Genomic DNA, 10,275 nt, shown 5'->3' on the forward strand with positions numbered 1-10,275 from the left:
TATATACAACAAACTGCAGAGACTCAATACATAATGAAAATGGAGAAGGTATGAATGAAGCATTTGGAAGCTGCATAACTAAACATTTAAACTTGACATGCTGATGATGACTATGGAAAGATGGGAGACTGAGGGAGATTTAGACCGGTGTAGCCAAGCTGAAACTCTCATAAAACATTGATTTCAATAATAGTTTTTTTTTTAAGAGAAAAGATAAAAGCAATTCCTAGGGCTGGAGCAGTACAGTTGAGTTTGTTGAAGAGAACAGATTGTCTTTACCAATGGCTGCTTTTTATCCATGCATGGGAATAATAAACTACGCAGGAAGAATGAAGAATCAGGTGACACTCGCAAGGTAGGATCATTTTTTGGTCATATAATTTAAAATAAAATAATGAATTATTCTACTTTTTTTCTTGAGGGTGTTGCTTTTCTCAAAATCAATAGAAGGCATGGGCCCATAGGGACACCAATGGTAGAAACTACAATACAAAAAGTGAAAAATTTGGATCAATAAAAGAAAACTGGTAACACCTAAAAAATTGAAATAACTTTTTTTAGGTGTTACCAACTGAAGTACTTTTTTGATCCGAAAGTGTACAGTGTATACCATATGTTATATCATACACTCAGAAATAAATGGTACAAAAGCTGTCATTAAGGCATTGCCCTTTCAAAAAGTACCCCTAAAGGGTGCATATTAGTATCTCTAAGGTACATACTGGTACCTCAGCGGTACCTATCCTGTAAATGGTTAAACAGTACTTTCCCAGTGAAAACTTTTGTACCTTTACATCAGGGGTCTCCAACCTTTTTGTGAGCAAGGGCTACCACAATGGATAAAACAATCTGGAGGTCTGCTTTTTGACATATCAAACCTTTTTGTTTTACTTGTTGATTTTATTTTATTTTACTTGTTGATATGTTTTAGTATTGTTTAAAATGTTAACATACATAAACCAAGCCAAGCTTATATAAATAAATATGTAATAAATATATATTACAATTGAGTCTATTAATAGAATGTGCTTTGGCGGGCACCTCACAGACTCTGTGCGGGCTACCTTGGAGACCCCTGCTTTACATTATACTGTCCATGTAGTATGTATTTTTAAGCAGACTTGACTGCTTTATTATTCAGCTCATGTCATGCATTTCAAAAACATTTTTAAAATCAAAAATTTGTTTTCTATAACTGAAATTAATATGGTGGCAAAATTATATTTTGTCTAAAACAAATAATTTCAAACTTTTAAAAATACATCATCGGATTAAAAGAATCACAAGAAACATTTTAGTTAAGTATATATTAAGTAATACATTTCTATAAAAAGGAGTTAAGAAGCCACAAAGGAAAATAAATTACTGTATGTTTAGAAAACAAATGAAAATCACATTATTGCCAAATAACTGAGATAAAATCTAAAATCGTAGGGACCATGTCCTGCCCTGACTTTTTGCGTTAACCTTTTCCAATAAGGGAGAGTGTTGCATATACTGATGAAATTACCTTTATTGCCTCTGTTTTGCTTGTTTATGCATTGACATCTGAATTGCTGATCCCTCTCGACAGATGTTTCAGGACTTAATCATAAGGTACTCTGGATATTCATCGGCACACTGGGTTCTGCAATAGATCATGTTTGCATAATGAATTAAGGAATTTAAACTGGGAGCTGCCATTTGCTTTGCTCCTGATCTCTGGTCTGTTTACTTGCAGATGACATTCATCTCCACCAAAGTCAGATGTTTAATGTGCATGAAACCAACGGAAGCAACAGCAGAGTGAAAGAGAGACTGTTTTAAGGGTCCTAGCACATTAGATTTAGACATTAAACTGTGAGAGTGAAAATTAAGGGTAATGACTGTTCTGCAATGTAATTAAAAACAGCCCATTTACTCCTTAATTTCTTAAGGAACCAAAGGATCCATGCTTGATCTGACTGACATTGGATTTGAATTTATAGATGTTTCCTAATGCATAAAAATGACTCTTTGCATTTGAAACATGCTTACTAAACATAACATTAAAAGCTTTGTTTATTGATTATGTTGGTATATTATTTTAAAAAGACCTCAAAATTAAACCATGGTTTTTTGGGTACTCTATTTGAATGTGTGGTGTAATGCATAATGCATTTGTGATTACAGCCTTTAGATCTTTAGGTACAGTAATTTTACTTTAGGACTCTTTTTGCTATAGTAATTACAATGCACTTTGTTTGAAAAAATGTACATTAAAGGCATCACACGCTGAAAAGGAAATTAACAGTCTTGCATCCCCAAAGTGAGGTTTCTCTAGGTTTTTCAGGTTTTGCTCACTTTTGGATACAAAAGTACAAACAATTTTAGGGGGATTTTCTATAGACATAATGACTTTTATATTGTACAAATTGTATACCCAACCCCTAAACCGTCACACAAACCCTTCTACATTTTTACATGTTCAAATAATCATAATTAATAGTGCTGCACAATTAATCGCATCGCAATCGCAATCGCGATGTCAGCCTGTGCGATTATATGACAGCAAAATGTTGCAATTATATTAAATAAATAAATGTGTGGACTTGTTAACACAAACCTTCTGATAACAGTTTGATGATTTTTCTTGCTGTTTAAAAAAAGAAAGAAAAACGAACAAAAAAGGCAGTGCACGTGTGGCATGCACATGTGTGGCGTGCGTTGTTACATGTGTGTGCGCAGCGTGGAAATACCAAAGCGAAGATGGATGCAGAGGAGATTGACAGTGATCTGGTAGCTGAAAAAAATACTCTACGTCTGTTGTATGGCTGTATTTTGGATTTAGGATTACTGACACTGAGCAGTTGCTACATCACGTGGCAATACGAAAACATTTCTAGTTTTACAAATACACATTATCCCTAAACTGTGTGTGGATTTTCCTTAAAACCAATCAAGTTGACTCATGATACCATTTATTATAATCGCAATCGCAATATTAGCATCAATAACCGCAATGGGAAAAATTACCCAAATCGTGCAGCCCTAATAATTAATTATGTTTAATAACAGGGGCGGTTCCTGGATTTTATTCTTAGGGGGGCTTAGCCCTCAGTGATGATGTGAAGAGAGCATTGTGATGCCTTTTTGCAAATTCTGACCAGTGTTATTATATTTATAAATTCATGTAAGCTACACACTTTACTCTTCTATATAGTTCCAAGCCCTTATGATTTTTGATTTAACCTAATAATAATAATAAAAAAACTCTTGAACAGATATAAAGGTATAAAAAGTTTTTTACTATTATTTATTGTGTATCTTGAATTAAAGATTATGTATAATATGTAAAGTTTACTGAATACTAACAATTTAAATGAAAATGTATATTTATATGAGTCATAGTAATAAATCATACATGACCCCTTTAGTTCCTGATCAGAAATTAAAAGCTGTTATGTTTTAAAACAACATAAGGCTGAGTAAATAATGGAATGTCATTCAATGATGTTTATTTTAGGGGCTAAAAACCTTTATCATGACTATGAAACTGCTACAATCACTTTATCATCTCTTACCTGTATCTGACCCCTTCAGTCTCTCTTTCTCCACCTGTTTGCTCTCCTTTCCTAGCCTGGTTAGCCAGACCTACATCAAGATGTAAGGTCTGGCAACTCTTCACACAAACGGCTCAATGCAAGGGGCGGGATATAAGGTTGTCCCTCAAAATGCCTCTGCACGCAATAGGATAGCGCTATGACCAATCAGAGCAACGAAGAACGAAGTTTTCAAGTAGGAACCGTCGCAGCTCTGTCGTCATCATGTTAAGCCCGCCCCACAGACGCTACACACGATGTGATTGGCCTGACCAAATTTTGGTTTTTGGAGCTTTTAAGTGTATTGTGAGTGCCTAGACTAAACCCTGGCAGCAAATATATTTTGCGGCCGCTAGGGTGCGTCTAGATTTCTAGGCTACTCCTTTCCAGCATTTAAAAAACGTTATATATCCATCTATAAAAGCAAACAAGTCACTGAATGTTCAGTTGTTTATAGTCTATCTGATTTGTGTGTTTCACTGGGTTTCAAATGTGTGAGTGCACTGGGTTTGTTATGCTAGGTGTGTTTGTTTGTTTGTGTATGTGTCCGTGCGTAGCTTATGTGTGATGGCGGTGTTTGCAGAAATTTCATGGGTTAAACTCAAAACGACAAATTTCTCAATAGCACATTTGAAAACTTAAGCATCATATTATTCACAGCTAGTATTATTGTTAACTAGAAAAAGGCAAACATATAGACCTTGTATTGCAAAATGTGTCATGACGGTAAACTAAAAAACTAGGGGTGGGCAAAAAAATCGATTCTTAGATGAATCGCGATTCGGACGTGGGCCGATTCTGAATCGATTCACAAATGTCAAGAATCGATTCTTAAATGTTAGTTTACAAAATAACGTCACGTTATCAGAACCAAAAGGCGGAACTCAACTGGGGGAGCGGTGATGCACACGGACAACTTAAGAGAGCGCGCCCTGCAAGAGCGCATAGCCGAGCTTACAAGAGCAGAAGAGAAAGAACACTTTAAATGCTTGTAGGACTATACTGCATGTATATCTACATTGAATTTAGGGCTGTCACCATTACTCTATTCTTTTTGAGGAGTTTTAAAAAAAATCCTTGAGTACATGTCGTACTCCTTAAAATAGCGGAGATGCGGTTTAGTGAAACTAACAGTATTAGAAGCATACAAATCAGCGCTACGCTGCCTCTCTCTCCCTCTCGTTTGCTCGCTCACACACACCGTGCGTGTGAATCAGGAACTGCGTGAGGCAAGAATGCACATCCATGTGAATTTTGGAAGTTAAAGACGACTGAGCTGCAGTGGCATGGCAAAACACATTTGAGAAGAAAGGCGCAGCAACTCAAAAAGACCTGCATGTTTCACAATTACTCCAAAAGACCATAATGACAATTTTGCGCGTGGAGCAGCAGTTGTGCGATCTACCGGCATTGCCTTTGCGATCGACGTATTGTACACCCCTGCCCTAAACCATCCGCAGACTGTTTAGATATAACATGAATATACTTCTGTAAAAATATGCACATAGTTTGTTATTCAGTCGCTGGGTGCGCTGCATTATATAAATACAGTAATACTGCCAATCACTGTGTATAATGATGATGATTAGACGCTTAACGTTCGTGGAAGTTAATGCCGGTTAACATATAGAATTAATATGTCACGTTAAATTAATATTTTTACTGGTTTTAATGTCTTACAACAGAAACAACACATGTATGTATATAAGAATGACATTATTTATCCCTAGTTGCATTAAAGTACAGTATATGACAGTTCAGAGACTAGCAAAAGCGCAAACATTAACCTGGCTTTGAAAGCAAATGCGACGTAATGACGTCACAGATATGCAAATTAGTACGTCAAGAATCGATTCTGAATCGAATCGGGACCCTAAGAATCGATTCTGAATCGATTCATGAGGGTCCAAGCGATTCCCACCCCTATAAAAAACGTCACAGCTTCAGTTTGCAAAGCAGTTTTGAATAACGGGGGATAACTTATATCAGCTCATTTAATGCTGCGTTCCAGGCAACCGGTAATCGTGAATCACGACTTCAAAATCACGACTCACGACCAAGGCCGCCTTAATGCACGGGCTTACCTGGGCTGAAGCCCAGGGGCCTCTCAAGTTCAAGGGCCTCCCAAGTTTGCGTTCATGTTGAGCTGAAAAGGTCATATTGTTTTGTAACTTGTCAGGTTTTCTGTCAATCACTCTAATTGCACGTTACATGGCTGCTGATTGGTCCGTTGTAACTTAACGTGAAATCAAATGTCAGACGTAACAGATTTTTTATTCCGCGTAATGTAATTAAGTGCGCGTTGTCAACTTGACATTCCTGCACGTTAGACTGAGTGTGATAGAGAAACAGGAAAAAATCCACCAACAAATGAAAGAGTAATTTCTGAAATTTCATAATAAGCACTAGTGAGGTGCAGGTCTCTCATTCTTTCGTGCGCGCTCTCTCTGTGCTCGTGCAGCTGTCTGAGTCTCTGGCATGCAGAAGTCTCTCCAAACGTGCACAAGAAACTGTGCCGCTAAATTAAGAAAGGAGTTCCCCCACATAATGCTGTTAGTTGTTATAAAGTTTAAGTTTACTCGCGTTTATATCAGTGACGCGTGCGCAGCTGGAGCGATGTAGTTTGACGCGACGTAAGCGCACAGTACACACATCTGTTGGTTTAGAAAGACGAGAAAGAGACGCAACGGTAAAGGTGCAAGTCTAAGAAAGTAAAGAGCGACAAGACCATCTCAAATGATCATCCCCTGATAGCACCATTATAATCTCATTATCTAAAGATCTTATATACAGGTATGTTCCCTGTCTGTCTTGTGCATATTCATACTTGGTCGTTTTACATGCTTATGTATGCATTAATACTAAATACAATGCATACTATATCTTCAATAGCCTACAAAATAAATAACTGAAAAAAAAAACAAGATTCTGTCTATAAAGACTCATCTTTTGTTATCATTAATGCATTTAACAAGATTCTGTCTATAAAGACTTATCTTTTGTTATCATTAGTGCATTTTCACTTTAAATCTAACTTTAACTTATTATATATTTAAAACTGTGGTGAGCATTTAGTTATGAGTGGCAATTTTTTGCAAATTTGTATATTCCAAAAACTATATAAATATAAAGCTTATAAACATATATACTTTCATACATTTTGGTTTTATTATCACCACATGTTGCTGTGCGTGGTTGTTAAATAAAGTGTCTTGTGTTTATGCTCAAGTGGGTTCAGTGATATTAATAACAATATTATGGTATTTTCTGGCTCAAAGAGGGAAAACTCACTGTTGTATGTCTCGAAAGAAACTAATGCATTTTGTGATGTAGATTTTCTAGATATTACACTTTAAAAAAAAAATTACACTATAAATCGAGGGGAATGGGGGCCTACAAAACCTCTTAGCCCCGGGGCCTCACATTAGGTTAAGGCGGCCCTGCTCACGACTCTGAACTAGTGGTGCGTTCCAGGCAGGTTTTTAAACCCGTGAGTTACGACTTCAAAACCACGACTCACGACCTTATGCGTTCCAGGCAGCCCGTAACTCGTGTTTTTACAACCTTCTACCGGTGAAAGTGCACTGGAACGGCAGTCAAACCCGTGACTTCCCACCCGTGAACTCGTACTAGATCGATGTACTCCCAGTTCAGAGTCGTGAGGCGTGGTTTTGAACTCGTGAGTTACGGGTTACGGGTTGCCTGGAACGCAGCATAGGAGTACATCGATCTAGTACGAGTTCACGGGTGGGAAGTCACGAGTTTGACTGCCGTTCCACTGCACTTTCACAGAAGGTTGTAAAAACACGGGTTACATGGTGCCTGTAGAGTCGTGAGTCGTGTTTTTGAAGTCGTAATTCACGGGTTTAAAAACCTGCTTGGAACGCAGTATAAGATGGCAAATATTCTTATATATTTTGCAGACATGACTGCACTCATACAGGCTAGCAAACAAATTAAAAGATTAGCGAAAATACCTTCTGAGCTTCCACGCTGGATATTTTATGAAACAATGACTTTAAGTTTGCAGGCAGCTGCCTCTGTGTGAACTGCAGCACAGGCGCTCGCGCTCTCCTCCACACTTTACTCCACTGGCGGTTATGACGCATGCGCAGAACAGCAAAGCTAATCAAACGCCTGATAAACTCATAATTCTTTTTCATCTAAATCTCCTGCATTTTGCGTTATTTTAATTTTTATCTTCGAATAAATTGTTTTTACAAATAAATAAAACTTCAGAAAAATATATTTGATAGTTTGGTAGAAAAGACTAATTTTAGGGTTGCTAAGATGACAGACAGGGTGGTTGGAGCCCCCGTAAAAAGGGTCTAGAACCGCCCTTTAATAATCAGTTTGAACGGTATGTGGACACACATTTCAAGAATCAGAGATGTGTACTGTATGGATGGATGTGATACCTGTGAGAAGGTCTGTGATGGTTGTGTTCCCACTGCAGTGTTTGATAAAGCCCTGAGGTGCGGGTGCGTAGCCGGTCAGAACAGGTGCAGGGTCCAAGCTCTGGTCCTCAGCTCATGGTCTCTGAACTAATTAAGTTTAGGGGCTTTGTGCAGACGTGCTTGGTTACTTTGGTAGGCTAACAGGCCTCAGTGTGCAGGGATTTACCTGAGACACGTAATGAACGTGGTCTTACTTTTTCAAATCACGTATCCTTTGTTCATTCTCATGGGAAAGGGTCATCTCCACGCTTCCCTTAATCTTGTGTTTGAAGCCTGTTTAGTCTTCCCATGTCTTCTCTCTCTTTCTTACTTTCTATTTGTATGGTATACCCTTCATCACAACAGAAACGTGTACAATAAGTGTTGTTTTGAGAGCAGTTGTTAACTCACTTGGGACTTGTATTGCACTCACCTCCATCTCTCATTGCCTTTTACAGTCTAAAGGATTAGATGGGCTAAAATTCTTTCTTTGGACTGGTGGATAACACACTACAGGACTTAACAGTCATTTATTCCTCAGACTGTGTGAATTTAAAGGCACCATACCAAGATTAAAATAACGAAAAATGTGCAAGTCTATACATGCAAATCTGTGCCTAATTTTACATAATTTTGCACTGCATATTTTATAAAAATGCACTTTGCAAATATACGAAGCATACAGTTATGAAGTATAATACTTTGCATTGAATAATAATTTTACCACATTCTTAGAAAAAAATGCCCACATGCTGTCACTGGGGCAGCCCCCTTTTTAAAGGTCCTAAACTTTAAAATGACTGGGTTATTTTTAACCCTGGTAAATATTAGACAACACAGCACTGGGTTAAAATTGACCCAATGCTGAGTTGCTTTAACCCAACTTCTGGGCTATTATAACCCATGGTTTCATAACAACAACCCAACATTGTGTCATTTTGTAACCCAGCATGTGTTCTGTCCAATATTTACCCGGCATAGGTTAAAAATGACCCAGCCATTTTAGACTGTAATATGTAACATTTAGGTACAGATATTTTACAGAACATTTGGTACTAATATGCACTCTTTTGCACTTTTTGAAAGGGTACCGGCCCAGTGTCAGCTAGGGATGTGACCACTTTTTCAGACAGTGCACTTATACTCTAAATCATTTTCTTAGGCATGAGCTAAGGGTGGCAAAAACAAAACAAAAGACAAACATGTTAAAAGCAGTTTAATGCAGTGGCCTATACCTTATTGCTTTATTATTTAAATTAACATTCTTGTCAATCACAATTAAGCATGCAACAAAATATTGCTTGCATAGATTATGAAGGGCCCAGATGTGCCATGTATTATTTTCATTACAGCTGAGATGCATTTTATTTAAAAAGAAAATGCTGAATGTACAAATATGTTTTATTCATGATGCTAACCTTCAGTTGCAGTGGCGGCGGTGACTTCTTTTCGAGGGCACATGATGCGAAGTTCATCACAACATGTATTCAGCCCGTCATGTGTGTGGCTCGTCATGTGAAAATATGTGTTTGCCACGAAAACTTATGTTCATCATGTGTCATGTCAAAAGAGATGCACATGTTTGCCAGATACTCGCTTAATATCACGAGTTATCAGAGTTTAGTGTTAAGTGTCTTGCGTGTATTTTGTGAATGTGAGCGTCTTTTTATCATGAACACTTTCGACGCGTGTGGAACAGGCACATATTTTGACATGACGCATGATGCACATGGTTTACATGACAATAATAGGAATAATAAAAGGAGTGTCAAACTTAGATGCTCCCATACCTAGTGGGTTTTTGGAGGATCTGGAGATTTTGTGTTGTGAATGGGTTTATATTAAAGTCGCTTTTTTAAAACTTACCGTGACAAGTCCCTGTCTAATCTTACGCCATTAGTTCAACTCAAAATGTAAAATCTGTCACAATGTTTTCTGTCTACCATGAAACACAAACAAGACACCTCTTAAATGAAACTACAATGAAGGATGCCTGAGGCTTTCAAGCTTAAAAGAATAACAGATTTATATTATTTTTGGGGGGAACCAAGAATTTAAGTTGAACTATTGTGCTTTATTTAAGTCTCAGAGATCCCTGCAGATGGTCACCTGCTTAGCTAAGTTTACAAAAAACAAGTAAAAACAAGTATCTTAAGGGCTTTCAGAGCTTATATTTTTGGACAGGCGCATAAATAAACCTAAAACAACAAACCAATGCTAATTGTTTAGTGACCAGATGGTCTCTGTCATGCATTTATTTATAATTTTTTATATTTTAT

This window comes from Paramisgurnus dabryanus, chromosome 15, assembly GCF_030506205.2.
Source record: "Paramisgurnus dabryanus chromosome 15, PD_genome_1.1, whole genome shotgun sequence".
NCBI classification, from domain to species: domain Eukaryota; kingdom Metazoa; phylum Chordata; class Actinopteri; order Cypriniformes; family Cobitidae; genus Paramisgurnus; species Paramisgurnus dabryanus.